At 40.2% G+C, this 15617-nt stretch overlaps 1 protein-coding gene and 1 long non-coding RNA gene across 3 annotated transcripts in view; both read left to right on the top strand.

Annotated features, from left to right (window-relative positions):
* The window catches only part of LOC140734236 (neurite extension and migration factor-like), a 278558-nt gene extending 276168 nt beyond the window's left edge, over nt 1-2390 (top strand). For both annotated transcript variants that reach the window (XM_073057928.1, XM_073057930.1), the window contains exon 5: nt 117-2390. The gene's annotated coding sequence lies outside the window, so the exon portion shown is untranslated. The remainder of the gene's footprint in view (nt 1-116) is intronic.
* A 3507-nt stretch (nt 2391-5897) lies between these two features.
* On the top strand, nt 5898-14635 carry LOC140734054 (uncharacterized). Its single transcript, XR_012100454.1, has 3 exons — nt 5898-6013; nt 13135-13232; nt 14544-14635. It is a non-coding gene; the product is annotated as an uncharacterized lncRNA (long non-coding RNA).
* The last annotated feature ends 982 nt before the right edge of the window (nt 14636-15617 follow it).

Below are 15617 nucleotides of genomic sequence, written 5' to 3'. Positions count from 1 at the left end.
TTGTCTAAGAGCAAATCCTGTACAATGGTGTAACTAGTTTACTGTTACTTTGGGTCCAGTGCTTCGTGTCGGATTTTGTCTCTAATGCATTGTTTTTCCCTCTCCGACTTCCTCAGTCAAACACCAGGACCCAGGGTGAAGCTCAATGGGTTGCTACAGTGAACTCAGCTGCCTACAGTTCTGGCCATTATTTTGCTTATTGCCTTTCAAACTTCTACCTTCTGAAATTTGAATGTAAATACAGAGCTTAAAAGAGAAGCAAAGATACCACTGAGCTGCTCGTGTTTCATGGTGCTAAAAGAGATGCATTTCCTAAATTGAAAGGGAGAAATTAAAAACTCACAGAATGTAAAAATAAAATGTTTTGAGATGTATCACAGTACAATGCTAAAACATTTTAGTATTGTTTGCCTTTCTTTAGAATGAGCTTTATAAATATTGATCTGTAGAGTTAAAAAAATTCTAAAAATGAACTTTGACGTCTATAAATTCTTGTATATTTTTCAGTGTGCCAATTTGTAATATATTTTGTAAGTGTATATTTTTCTTAGCAGTGATGTGATGTGTTTGGATGTGTGCGTAACCCTCTTATTCCTCAGGGTGTTAATAAAAGGACGTAGAGTTACATTAACTGCTCTGGAAAACCAAAATACCGAAGAGAGAGAGTGAGTGAGAGAGAGCGAGAGAGAAAAGGCAAGCATTTTGTGGAGGTTTTGTAATAAACTGAATTCTGTTGTGAAAGAGTGTAGTGAAACAGTGAAAAAAAAACACACAAAAAAAAGTTTGCAAAAAAAATTGTGGGCTCTTTGCTGTTTTATAGACCCCTTCTTTCTCCTGTAAATTATTCTGACCTTCAGGTTTTGTTGTAATTGTTGCAGAGGTTTTAAATATTTGTGCTTTCAAATGCTGTACGGTACATGTAAATGTCATTCTTGTTAACTTGATGAGTTTTTGTAATACTGTCATTTATCAAATAAATGTAAAACACAGAAATTAACATTTTGAAAGAATGATTCTATGAAGACTGCTTAAGCTATTGTTCAGAAACAGATCTGCATCAAAAAATTTAGCTAATTGACATTTTTGGTGTAAATTACTTTTTTTAAATAAAAGTTGTTCGAAGTCAAACACACTACATTTTTACAGTACTTGGAAAATATGTTTTGTTGTTTTTATGGTGTTGATGCTGATAGAATTCTAATTTTTAAATCCTGTTTTTGCTACTGAATGCCATTCCCAAAAAGGCAGCTTTAATCTTATTATTATGTAAAGCTGCAGTATGTTATATAAAATACAAAATACATATATGTAAAATATATCTTGCAAGTGGCATGTGTCACACATTTGTTACCTGCCCAGTACAAGTTGTTTTGCTTATCTAATATATAGTGTTGGCAATTCTACAAAAGTGAACATGTTCCAATTTTTCAGTTTCAACTGGTTCGGTGCATAATACCGGAAGACTTTTATCGCAACTGTTGTTTTGTGCCCATTGCATGTCAAGTTGCTCCTTCTCCCACACCCCCCCCCAATAAAAATTACTGTTGTGGATAATTGCAAGGTCAGTAGATTACATGGTGTGTTTTACAGCATGCTGTTATCCATAAGCACTTGCTTTTAAAGAAACACTATATATTATATAAGCTTACACCTGTTTCGGAGTGAGTTACAGATTGTAGCACAGTCAAAAAATACATACGGCCCTCGGAGAGCACTTGACTCTTGCTTTTGTGGGACGATGCAAGTTCAGTTATATGTAGTACAACCTTTGTAACATGTTCCAAATCTGTATATTTAACCATATTTTACAGTGAATATATATAGTAAAATATGGATATATCTGTTGTAAAACTGCTGTAAGAAAATGTGATTATATACTTCAGGTGACATGCAGAATATGTAAAACTGAATGAAACGTTTGATATTTGTTTCTTTCCTGCTGCCTTTTTTTTAAAAAAGACAATGCATTCATTATAATTTTGAATTATATAATGTATTGCAGTTTTAAATCTACTTTGAGGGGAAATTCAGAAGAATACAGGAAATGCTCTAAATGGCACCGTCTCTGTAAGCTTATCAATGAACCCATTGGGTTTAATTTTCAGTAGTTGTTTGAGTGTGTGTTTGAAGGAACAGTTTTCTGCAAGTATTGTTAAATATTTATTTTGTATAAAGTTTGTGAAATGGTTGCATTCATTAGTGTTTTTTTTATTGTCTGCACCTTAACCTGTTGCCTGTAATCACAAGTTGATGGAATGATCGCGAATGGTATAAATTATTTCTTTTGTTGAATAACATCAGCACTTTCTTCCCCTTAAACCCACAAAGGGAATCCGTATCATTGTGCTGAAGTATGTCATGTTCTTTTAAATAAAAGTGTAAACAAAGTATGAATCATGTACATACGGTATTTAGAAGTTCAAATATGTTCCCCTGTACATCGATCAGTATTCTATGCACAGTTATTAGTAATACTGAGGTTCTAGTTCTATGTTTCAATTAGATGAAAAAAAATGGTTTTAAGTTACACCTGATTTTCTTTATATTTCACTTTCACCACAAATTATTCCAGAAAAAGGTTTGAAATTGCTTTGTTGGTTCACTTTTGCTTTGTTCTGTAGTTTCAACAGGATGTGGGTGTGTTTGGAGTGCCATTGAGGAGCTGGTGCCTCACAGCTCCAGGATCACAGGTTTGATTCTGACCTTGGTTGTTGTCTGTGTGGAGACTGAACTCTGGGTTTTTACTAGGTGCTGCTGTTGTGTGCTGGCAGTTCAATTGGCTATGTAAATTACCCCTTAACGCAGGCAAATGACAAAAGAATCAAAATGAGGTTCATGTGCGTGCAAGAGGCAACAAGTGCATAGCTACAAGAAATAAGGAGAGGGACTAATGGGATAGGTGACATAGTCCAGATGGGCTGAATGGCATCTTTCTATGTCATAATACATAAGTACTGTTGATATTTAAACCATTGAGGGAGTTAGGATTCAAGGGGGGAGTATTCAGTCCATCAGCTCTGCTTGACATCAGTGATTCTCTTCACATGTTAGTACAATTATGTGGAGGTAGAAATAAGGCATCTAATGCTTTTTTTTACAAAAGGCAGGGAACATTGACAGGTAACAATGCGTGACTTGTCTCTTGCATCTCCTTCTTGTTCAATAATATCAGTAGTGTAGCTGGACACTTCATCCCCTGCAGTTAGTGAGAAAGGGAACATTTCAGAAAGATGTATGGGAAGGAAATCACTGAAGCCTTAAAGACATGAATATTTTTTCCTACCCCTTTGTACCACAGATCATCTGCAGAGAAAATAGTTGTCAGATAATGCTTCATCTCGAATAGAACTATCCATCAATGAGCCGGGCCCCTATCATGTGTACGGATCCTACCCAGAGATGACTTTCTTTGTTCTCTGTCTTTGTGCCTTTGTTCTCCCTGTGTTTGTTAGAGGTTAGAAGCTGAAAGCCAAGGTAGTCTACTCAAAAGACCACTCCTTAGTCTGACATGCATGCGTTGCCTTATAGTCCTGTAGATCCGGAATCTACCATTGCTACATTGAGGTGTTAATTTACAGGATCCTAAGGCAACATATGCATGTCAGTCAAAGGAGTAGCACTTTCCATTAGAACATATTGGCTTTCTGCTTCTAACTACTAACAAACAGTCAAAGTCACATCCAGGCTTGCGACTTTTATGTTCATAAAGTTGAGGTGCAAATTGTGAAATGACCTTCTACCTGAACAATGCAGAGAGTATCAAAGGGAGGGCATTACCATTTGCTACTTGACCAAGTGAGCCAATTGTGAAGATTCAGATTTATGTAAGGCTACATAAGCAATGTTATTACCAATAGCGAACAAACCGCCAGTCAACTAGAGTGGATATGTACAACTTTCCACTTTCAAGCTGCACTTCCCATAGTAAGTCACATTGACTTATAACAATATTCTGTTGCTAACTGTATCTAGCAGCTTTGCTGATACTAAACTCTTCTGCCCGCAACACAGAAGTTACAGGGCAAGTGTTCCTTAAAAATAGCTGAACTTTTTTTAAAAATCCCAGCACACAACAGCTCATTGAAGTAAATGAAAATAAAACCACTGTAGATGCAGGAAGGCTGAAATAAGACATCATTCATGGGCAGAGAAACGAAAGTGATGTTTCAGGTTGAAGAACTCAGAAAAAGAGAGAAAACAAGTCTGTTCCAAGTTGCAGAGATGGTGGGGAAAGGAAGGATAGGACAAAGGGAATACCTCAGAGGTGAAAGGTGAGGCCAGGATAAGCTGTCGATGAAGTAACTGGGTTGATAGATTAACAAGGACAATTGTTAATCTAATGACGAATAGGAAACTTACAGATTGCTACATTAGGCAGTTAGAGAAGGAAAATGTAAACAAAGAAATGTGAAAGCTGCAAAATGCAGAGCTGTAGTGGAGAACAAAAGGACAGCCAATATTACATATGCAGGACCTACAGCAGAACTGGCCAATTAAGAAGCAGCAAAACCAATTTACCCAATTTACACTGAATTCAGTAGTACCTGGAAAGACGCCAAGAGCCTGGATGAAAGATGAGATGGTGTTTCTCAAGTCTAGATTAGAATTTATGAAAATAATGAAAGAGGCCACAGACAAGGCAGGATAGAGTGGCAAGGAGAAGTAAAGTGGCAGACAACAAGAAGCCCATGATTAAGCACAGATATTCTGCAACTTTGTCACCGGATTTGCATTTGATGTCCGCAGTGTAGAGGAGACGCCATTTTGGAAAATTGAATGCGGAGCATGGGATTGGAGGAAATGCTCTTGAATCCTTGCTTCTCCTAGAAAGTCTGTTTGAGTCTTGAGCAGTTAGGAATGAAACTATTGTATTGGATTGCTGAAAAGTGAGGGGAAATGTATCTGCTGGTGGAATCTCATTGGTTCTGGCAGAGGTAGCAAAGAATGATCCAATGAATCTGGAAACCAGTGAGGACCAGGAGAGCCTCCTCCTCACGCTGTCCAGGAGGAGGTGAGTCAAGTAAGAGTTGTGGAAATTCAATAAGGACTTATGGAAGTACTTGAAGAATATTTGTTTCAGCAAATTTGAAATGATGTTTATACCTGTTTATGTCTGAAAATGTGGTGTAAATCGACAAATTATGCTAATGTCTTATGAAACTGAAAATATCATAATTCTACAGTGAGGATTTAGAATGTTTATGTATTATAATTGAGATTTCAAGCATTTGAAGCCATGGTACAGTAGTTAGTGCCACGGTAGCATAGCAGTTAGCCCAAAGCAATTGCAGCTTGGGGTATTTCAAGTTTGGAGTTCAATTCTGGCACCGTCAGAAAGGAGTCTGTATGCCTTCCCCATGGAATGTGTGGGTTTTCCCCAGTGTTCTGCTTTCCTCCCACAGTCCAGAGACGTACTGGGTAGGTTAATTGGTCACTGTAAATTGTCCCATGAATAGTTTAGGGTTAATTGGGTTTGTCGACGGCTGCTGCAGTGGCATGGCTTGGAGGGCCCACTCTGCACTGTATCGCCAAATGAAAAAAAAACAAATCCTTGTGACTCTGCCACTCTTTAAATAAGAAAAACAGCCAAATATGACAAGTTCAACCGTACCCAGACCTTGAGTGAGGCTCCAGACATTGGAGATGGGGAGATAGTTTGTGCAATGCAGTGTAGTGAATAAAGTCTGTCTGAAACATTTTGCCTTTGGTATTCGTGTAAATAATATATAAACCATCAGGCAGATTTCCCAAAATAGAAGCAGAATTTAAATCCACAAGCAAAATAGCCAATGTAAATTAGCAGATGATGAAAGCTGAAATTTGCCCCATCATGCTGCTACTCTCAAAATTTGGGCAGAAACATAAATCAACTGCAGAGTTATGTAAATAAGTGTCACGTTGAAATGACGATGAATGAATTTTTGTCAAGGCATGAAATGTTTATGAAATACAGTGTCTGAAACTGATGCTGACAAGGATGGAGGCGCACGGCTTTAATAGCTTTATGTTGAAGGTAAGCTCATTTTCAGAGCCCAAGGGGTCAGGTAATACACTAATAGCTTTTAAAATGAAGAGAAAACAGCAATGCTTTCACACTAAGCACTGAACGCAGGGCTGATTTCGACATTTAAGAGAAATTTTATAGGTATATGGATGGAAGGAGTATGGTCCCAGATGTAAATCAATGGTTCTAGGCGGTATGAAATACAATGTTGGAAAGTGTACGGTCATGCACTTTGGTGGAAGAAATAAATGGGCAAACTATTATTTAGATGGGGAAAGAATTCAAACTACAGGGATGAGAAAGGACTTGGAAGTCTTTGTGCAAGATACCCTAAAGGTTCACCTCTAGGTTGAGTCAGAGGTGAAGAAGGTAAATGCAATGTTGGCATTCATTTCTAGAGGTATAGAATATAAGAACAGGGATGTGATGTTGAGGCTCTATAAGGAATTCGTGAGACCACACTTGGAGTATTGTGTGCAGTTTTGGGCTCCTTATTTTAGAAAGGATATACTGACTTTGGAGAGGGTTCAGAGAAGATTCACAAAAATGATTCCAGGATTGAAAGGGTTACCGTATGAGGGACGTCTGGCAGCTCTTGGACTGTATTCCCTGGAGTTCAGGAGAATGAGAGAGGATCTCATAGAAACATTCCAAATGTTAAGAGGCCTGAACAGATTAGATATCGCAAGAGGGCAGAACTTCAGAATTGAAGGACGTCCATTTAGAACAGAGATGCGGAAAAATTACTTTAGTCAGAGGGATTTTGCCTCAAGCAGCTGTGGAGGCCAAGTCATTGGGTGCATTTAAGGCAGAGATAGATAGGTTCTTGATTAGCCAGGGCATCAAAGGGTATGGGGAGAAGGGGGGTGGGGATAGGGGATGACTGGAAGAATTGGATCAGCCCATGTTTGAATGGCAGAGCAGACTTGATGGGCTGAATGGCCTACTTCTGCTCCTGTGTTTTATGGTCTAAGATTTATGGTTTGGCATTGATTAGATGGGCTGAAGGGCCTGTGCTTAGTATTCTATGACTGTATTAGCCAATTATTATTATAAAATAGAACTGTTTGGAGTGGGGAAGTGAGATGACAGAAAAGGGAATTATTTGACTATTATATATGAGCTTATAATGAATTGCATTTGCTCATCCTCTTGTATATTTCTCTCATTGAGCAGTTACTGTAACGCCGCTACAGTGCCAGGAACCCGGTTCAATTCCCATAAACATATGTAAGGAGTTTGTATGTTCTGCCCATGACCATGTGGGTTTCCTCCCACATTTCACAGACTTATGGGTTAGTAGGTTAATTGATCATATAGATGTCATTGGGCGGTGTGGGCTTGGTGGGCTGGAAGACCCTGTTAGCATGCTGTGTCTATAAATAAATGCATCATGACTGCTCACCATTGATGTCTGTATCGTTAACTCACTAAGCAAGAGGTACTGAAATTCCTTCATCAGACTTCTAGAAGGCCTTCAAAGCTAGCTGTTAATGTGGGATATTCTGATTTTATGCAAGATAAGAAAAAGATGATAAATATTCATGTTAATCCATTCACATTGGTAATATTTCGAATGTAAATTTGATTTAAATGTAGAACATAGAAGAATTCAGCATGGTAGTAGCCATTCAGCCCAAAGATACTGTGCCAATCTTGATGGCAATTTATACTAATGGCAACTGTACAGGGTACTGGTGAGGCCGCATTTGGAGTACTGCGTGCAGTTCTGGTCCCCTTACCTGAGGAAGGATATACTCAGTTTGGAAGCGGTGCAGAGGAGGTTCACCAGCTTGATTCCAGAGATGAGGGGGTTAGACTATGAGGAGAGATTAAGTCACCTCGGACTGTACTCACTGGAATCCAGAAGAATGAGAGGAGATCTTATAGGAACAAAATTATGAAAGGGATAGTTAAGATAGCGGCAGGAAAGATGTTTCCACTGGTAGGTGAGACTAGAGCTAGGGAATGTAGCCTCAAGATTTGTGGCAGATTTAGGGGAGAGATGAGGAGGAACTGCTTTTCCTACAGGGTGGTGAATCTGTGGAATTCTCTGCCAAATGGAGTAGTGGAGGCTACCTCAGTAAATCTTGGTTGGGTAGATTTTTGCATAGTAGGAGAATTAAGGGTTATGGGGAAAAGTCAGGTAGGTGGAGAGGAGTCCATGGCCAGATCAGCCATGATCTTATTGGATGACGGAGCAGGCTCGACGGGGCAGATGGCCGACTCCTGCTCCTGTTTCTTATGTAAATGCTGTTCTCATGTATATCATCATATCCTTCCATTCCCTTCGTATTCTATGTGTCTATCTTCATTTTCTTCACGTCCCTATCGAAAAGCCTCTTAAATTTCACCAAGCTGCCTGCTTCCACTACTACCCCAGTAACACATTCCAGGCACCTACCACAAACCATGTAGAAAAAAAACTTTGTTGCTCTAAACTACCCCCCCCCACCCCCCCAATTTTAAAAGCATCTCCTTTGCTGTTTGACATTGGCACCCTGAGGAAAAGATTCTGACTGTCTACACTATGCCTCTCATAAATTTTTTAAAAACCATCTCTAACAGGTCTCCCCTCGTCTTTCAGTACTCTAGGGGTTCACCCAGCCTTTCCTTATTGTTCATGCCCTCTAATCCAGGCAGCAACCTGGAAAACCTCTTCTGTGCCCTCTCTACAGTCACCACATCCTTCCTATGGTAAGGTGACCAGAACTGTATGCAATACTCCCAGTGCTTTCTGACTAAAGTTTAATATAGCTGCAGCATAACCTATGTACTCTGATACTCAACCCTACCAATAAAGGCAAAGGCAAACGTGGCCACACACCTTCTTTACCACCCTATCCACTTGCATTGCCACTTTCAGTGAACTATGGACCTGGACCCTAAAATCCTTTACCGCAATGTCATTAAGGGATCTACTATTATCTATACATGTTCTCCTTACATTTGACATGCAACACCTCACACTTGCCAGGATTAAACTCCATCTGCCACTTCTTTGGACTACTTAATCCCATGATAGTCTTTTACACTGCCCACAAATCCACCAATCTTGGTGTCATTTGCCAATATGCTAACCCACCCAGTTACATTTTCATCTAAATCATGGAGATATAATGTCCCAGCACCGACCCTTACAGAACATCATTGGTCACAGACTCTGAGCACATCTTTCTACCTCTATCCTAGAGTGGACTTACCCCCTGCTTAATTATCCTCCTTTTCTTAATTTAAGTATAAAATGCCTTGAGATTCTTCTTGATCCTGCTCGACAAGGATATTTCATGACCTTCCTAATGAGTTGCTTGAGTACTTTCCTACTAACTTTATATTCCACAAGGGCCCAGTCTGATTTTGGCTTCCTAAACCTTCCTTTTCCTTCCTGACTAAATTTAGGACCCCTTGGAATATCTAACATTCCCTCACTATCCTGTCTTTACTCCCTACTGGAACTTGCCAATCCTGAACTCTGATGATTTGGTCTTTAAATAATCATGTCAGACCTGAGCCGCTCCCAGACACCACTTAGCTCCTGTATTACCCGGTCATAATGTGCCTTCCCCCAGCTGAGTACCTTCCCACTGATCACAATGGTTCAGTATAATGTCAGAGAATGTGTAATATACCACCTGAAATCTTTGCCAACATCCACAAAACACAGGAAAAAAAACCTAAAGAATGAATGACAGAAAAACATTAGAACCCCAAACCCCAAAGCAGTGGCAAAGCATCAACCATACCCCCTCCACCTCCTCCCACTTATTCCAGCAGGAAGCACCAAACACCCCAACACCCACCCACCACCAAGCAATTGCAAGCACCCAGAGAGCGTGATCTATAGACCATCAAAGACTAATACCTTGACATTGCAACAGGCCGCTCTGTCAATAACAAGGGAGAGAGATATATATCGCTCCTGCCACAGCGAGAGGGGAGGCCAACAGCTCACTGTTTCTGATTTTATCCTTGCTCATAACAATCTCAAAACATAATGAGCTGTGGTCACTATTCCCAAAATATTCGCCCACCTGGCCTGGCTTATGTGCCAAAATGAGACTACTCAGGAAGCTGGGGAGGACCAGTCAAAGTGAGAGCTTGTCAAAATTCCTGCCAAGGTTGTCAGAGATTCATGACTGCAATACACCAAGTGTGGAACTCTCACAGCTTCCACCCAACCTCTGCCCATTGCTATCTCCTCACAAGACTTAGCTGAGTGCATGCTGACTGATCTATGCTTTACAAATGACACTCTTTATTCCATTTAACAGTTCCTAAGCATGCTTCTACTGGAAAGATAGTTGTAACATTTTCATTAACAATAATGTCTGTTCTTGTACCTCTGTGTGTGGTATTTTTTGGATCCTCACACTTTAATTCTCTTTTTATTTTGTATGGAGGGGGGTTAGTCTTTTAATGCTCACCTTTTGCTTTCCTGTTTCTCTTTATTTTCACCTCTGCACTTGGAATACTCCTCAAGATTACCTTCACTATTGAGCAATAAGCAAAATCCTGAATGAGCCAGGCAGTATCTGTGGAAGGAAATGGACAGCTATTGCCTAGTGTTAGTATCTTAAATATCTGATATAAACTTCCTCTTTTGACATTCTTTGCCTTGTATCCTTATCAAGGCGTGACTTGGGATAGTCTTTGTGAAGACCTTCGCTGACTTCCTTGAACACCTCACTCTGCAACAATAAACCTAAAAATATTTTTTCCAGTGCATGTGTGCCAAATCATTTCAGCCTTTGCAAAACTGTCTTTATCTTAATTTAGTTAAGATTTACTTCTGTCTTTCTTTGCCCTTTTCCATAATTATGTCAACCCTGACTGAATTTTGAACACTGCCACTAAAATCCTTTCCCATAAACGCAAAATGCTGGAAGCATTTGGGAGGTCAGGAAGCATCTGTGGAAAGAGAAATAGAACTAATATTTGAATTGACTTTATTTCTTACATCTTTCACATACATGAGTAAAAATCTTTACATTATGTCTCTGGATGATTGTGCAATTTATAGTAATTTGTAATAAATAGTATGTACAGTATGATATCCAACAGGACAGTCAATATAGCATAGAAATGCGATTGTATCAGTGTGAATTAATTAGTCTGATGGCCTGGTGGAAGAAGCTGTCCGAAGCCTGTTGGTCCTGGCTTTAATACGGTACCATTTCCCAGATGGGAGCAGCTGGAATAGATTGTGGTTAGGGTGAGTTGGGTCCCCAATGATCCTTTGGACCCTTTTTGCACACCTGTCTTTGTAAATGTCCTGAATAGTGGAAGGTTCACATCTACAGATGCGCTGGGTTGTCTGCACCACTCTCTGCAGAGTCCTGTGATTGAAGTACTGTTCTCATACCAGGCAGTAATACAGCTAGTCAGGATGTTCTCAATTGTGCCCCTGTAGAAAATCCTTAGGGTTTGGGGATTCATGTCAAACATCTTCAACTGTCTAAGGTGAAAGAGGCGCTGTTAAAGATGTAGGTTCAGGTTCGGATGAAGGATCTTCCACCTTAAAGGTTTACTCTGTTTCTCTTTCCGTTGATGCTGTCTGACCTGCTGAGTGTTTTCAGCATTTCTGGTTTTATCTTGGACATCTGGCATTCACAGTAACCTGATTTGCCTTTCCTGTTGATAACTTCTGACACCTGCTCAAATTCAAGTTCAGGTTAAATTGTCGATTCAACCACAGCCAAATGAAACAGTGTTCCTCTGGGGCGAAGGTTCAAAACACAGTACCATCAATCACACACCGCACAAGGAACATATGGCACATATGTTTTATTATTAGCATGTAATTACAACAGTGACAAAAATAATGTAGTCCGAGTCCCTGAGCATCATAGACTGCATGAATGTTGTCCTGTAGCCATGTTTCTGCAAGAACAAGTACACAGCAATTCCTCATCACACAATAGTGCAGCTGCCGATGAATGAAATCCAGCTCAGCCTTGCTCCTAAAATTCTAGACTATCCAGACCTGAAGGTTGGCATCAACAGGGCAAGCTGAAGAGCCTGACTTTGTGCTGTATGACTTTATAATTCTATAACCTTCTTCCCCCAACAAAGGTGTTCCCCTGAACTTTGAACTCTTCATTGTTACTGCTTGCTTAGAGTGGTCTTTATCCTGCACCCACACCCAGTCCTTTGTGCACACCATTCCTAAATTCTTACAAGAATTTGAAAGGGTCGAAACCGTGGGAAATTTCTGCTGAACATTAATCCAAAGTGAAGTGTGTACTGTTAAAATTACAAATAGGTAATTTAACATCATCTTATGTTAATTTGGCACCTTTAATATAAAAAGCCCTTCACTGAAACATTATTAGACATAGTTTGATACTGAGGCACACAAGGAGACAAACATGGGTAGCCAGGGCCGACTCAAAGAATTGGCTTTAGCGAGTAGTTTAAAGTAGAGTGGTGTGGTGGTTAAGAGAAGCTTGGAGACAAAAAAATGAACATATGGGTTTAGGGAGAGAATTCCAGAGCTTAGGACCTATGCAGCTGAAAGTGTATCAGACAATGGTAGCCATTAAAACCATGGAAACAGAGGGGCCAGGAGAGGAGTGTAAATATCCTACCAGAACAAGTTACAAAGGTTATTCTTTCAGATGGAGAACCAAGCAGATTCCCCCAAAGGGCAGCAAACTTCTGAAAATTCTCTGCTTCAAACAGGGGCTCCTAACTTGGGGTCCATGGACCTCTTGCTTGATGGTATTGTTCCATGGGGCATTAAAAATGGGTTGTGGACCCCCAGCTTCAAATATAGTAGTTTCATTAGGGGCAATTGGAATAGTTAAAGCTGAAGTTGATGTTTTTTTAGGTAAGAGTAGCAAGGGATATGGTGCAGTTTGTGGTGGTGGTAAATTATGAGATACAAATTTGCCTGGGTTCATTGAATGCTGAAGCAATCCAAAACAATCAGGAGTTGCTCCTCAATTTGAGCATAAACTACGCAATTAACAATAGTTAATTGTGAGGAAAGCTCCAACACAACTTTAACCATGTTGTCTTCCAGCGTAGAGTCAGAGAGATTCAGCACAGAAACAGGCCTTTGCCCACTGAGTCTGCTTTGATCAACTACCACCTATTTACATTAATCTAATTTTCTATTCTCCTCACAGTTTCTATCACTCATCCACATTCGAGGTGCAACTTACATTGGACAATCAACCAACCCACCTGCATACCTTTGGAACATGGGAGTCCCTGGAGAAATCCCGTAAGGTCACCGAGAACAGGCAAACTGCACACAGACAGCACCCTAAGGCTAGGATTAAACTTGAGTCTCTGGTACTGTGAGGGAGCAACTCCACTAAATGTACCACAGTGCTGCCCAATTTAAGATGAGCTTTCTGCACTCAGTGGCCACTTTACACGGTACCTTCTGTATCTAATAAAGTGGACACTGGGTGTACGTTCATGGCCTTCTGTTGCTGTAGCTCGTCCACTTCAACATTTGGTGTGTTGGGCATTCAGAGGTGCTCTTTCACACACCACTGTTGTAACATGTTGTTCATTGAGTTACTCTTGTCAGCTTAAACCAGTCTGGCCATTTCCCTCTGATCTCTCGTTAACTAGGTGTTTTCACCCACAGAACTGCCACTTACTGGATTTCTGTTTGTCTTTTGCACCACTCTCTGTAAGCTTTAGAGACGGTTGTGCACGTAAATCCCATGAGATGAACAGTTCCTGAGTTACGCAAAACCATCTGGCACCAACAATCATTTTGCCATCAGTCACTAGATCCCAGTTCTTCCCCACTCTGAACAACAACTGAACCTCTTGACCATAACTGCATGCTTTTATGCAATGAATTGCTGTCACATGATTGGCTAATTAGACATTTGCATTAATAAACAAGTGTACAGGTGTGCCTGATAAAGAGGCCACCGAGTGGGTAATAAACAAATTCAACAATGCTTTTGTCTGGTTGCCCTCACAACCTTTAAGCTGGATAACTGTTAAAGAAATATCTTTGGCACTCCACAGTAACAAATGGTTCTCACCTCCGTACTTGCATTGAGTCTACAGTGCGTCTCTGATGGAAGGTAATGTGTGGTCAGCTGGAAGGTGAATGTAAGCTTCTGACATGGTAGAGTGCCCTTTGAGAATTGATGTCAAATCTAGCACTGGTTTTAAAAAAAAAGGATGACTCATTTGTGAGCTTCACAGGATGTTTCAGAAGAAATATGTAGCAGAATAATACATTTGAAAAAAAAACAAGCTACCAGCAGCTAACCTTGTGAGAAAAGTAAAGGTTACTGTTATTAATTGTGTTACACGAGCTAAACAGATGCTGACAACAGAGATGATGTCAAACACAGCTTTTTTTTAATGCATGTATTTACAGAGAAATAAAATAAAGCAGTTTTGGTCAGAATCATAGAAACAGGGGATAGTGAATACTGTGAAATATATATTTATTGGGAAATCTCTTCCAGGCAAAGAAAGCCTTCATCTGTTGTTAGACCGGACTAACATTTAGCATATTAGGCAGCTCACTGGATGTATTTTTTTGCTGCATTTTCAGTGGCTTCATTCAGCAGTGAAAACAATAAAACCGTGCCAAACGACTAGAATCTCAGCTGCTTTCCTGACAAGAATGTACAGTGAGCACCCAGCATCTTCTTATTTCGTCAAACGTTTGGATAATGTTGATGAAGTGAGACTGAAGTAAAGAATCTGAAATGCTAGCCAGTATTTTGGGTGTCTGGTCTGTTCTTGTAAATGGTGTCTGATAGCGTCCCTTTGGAGGGTTTCATTGTAACATCACCGGAAGTGATTTATTCTCCATACTTTCCCCAATTTTGAATCAGAGTTTCAGAGACATTTCCATTTAGGTTTTCCCCATGACCATGCTTTGGAAATTGCTCCTCGGTGACACATGGAAGGTAAGACACTGTAGATTAAGGATTAGCTTTGTTCATCACGTGTACATTGAAATGTATTGTTCGTGTCACTGTCCAACGCATCCCAAAGATGTCGCCATGCTTCTCGTTCTAACATAGCTTACTAAACCTAACCTGTGTATCTTTCTTTTAACCATGGGAGGAAACCTGCACAGTCACGGGGAGAACATAAAAACTCCTTACAGACAGCAGAGGGAATTGAACCCCAATCTTCTGATTGCTGTAAAGCATTACACTAACCGCGGTGCCACCACAGTGCTAACACTAAACAAAAGACCCCGGTTTTGTGTAAGGTTTCCTGAGAGGGAAATTCTCGTGTGCCTTGGGCCCCAGAAATCAGATGTGATAGAACAGGCTGGGAATCCATTTCTTCTACTGGCTCTGTAATTGCAGGAAGGCAAATTACTGGGGGCAAGTTAGGAAGGCAAATTACTGAGGGATAGGTAGGGAGAATCAGACCTGGGATTAATGTAAGTAGGTGTGAGCAGGAGCATTGGAGAGTGCATTAGTGATCAGGAGCGTGAAAAACAATTCAAGCTGGACGGTCAGTCAGCTTGGTTTCTTGGTGGGTGATGCCGAACGCACGCTCAGGCTCAGAGAGAGAGCCTGCCAGATGCATTAGCAGAGTCCTAAAGATGTTGGTTGTGAATGGTGAAGTGTTAAACATGAATAAGGAAGAACATACTTAAAGTACA

The sequence above is a fragment of the Hemitrygon akajei genome, chromosome 10 (genome assembly GCF_048418815.1).
Source record: "Hemitrygon akajei chromosome 10, sHemAka1.3, whole genome shotgun sequence".
NCBI lineage: Eukaryota > Metazoa > Chordata > Chondrichthyes > Myliobatiformes > Dasyatidae > Hemitrygon > Hemitrygon akajei.
The sequence above is the reverse complement of the archived record's forward strand: the minus strand, read 5'-3'. Positions and strand labels throughout refer to the sequence as shown.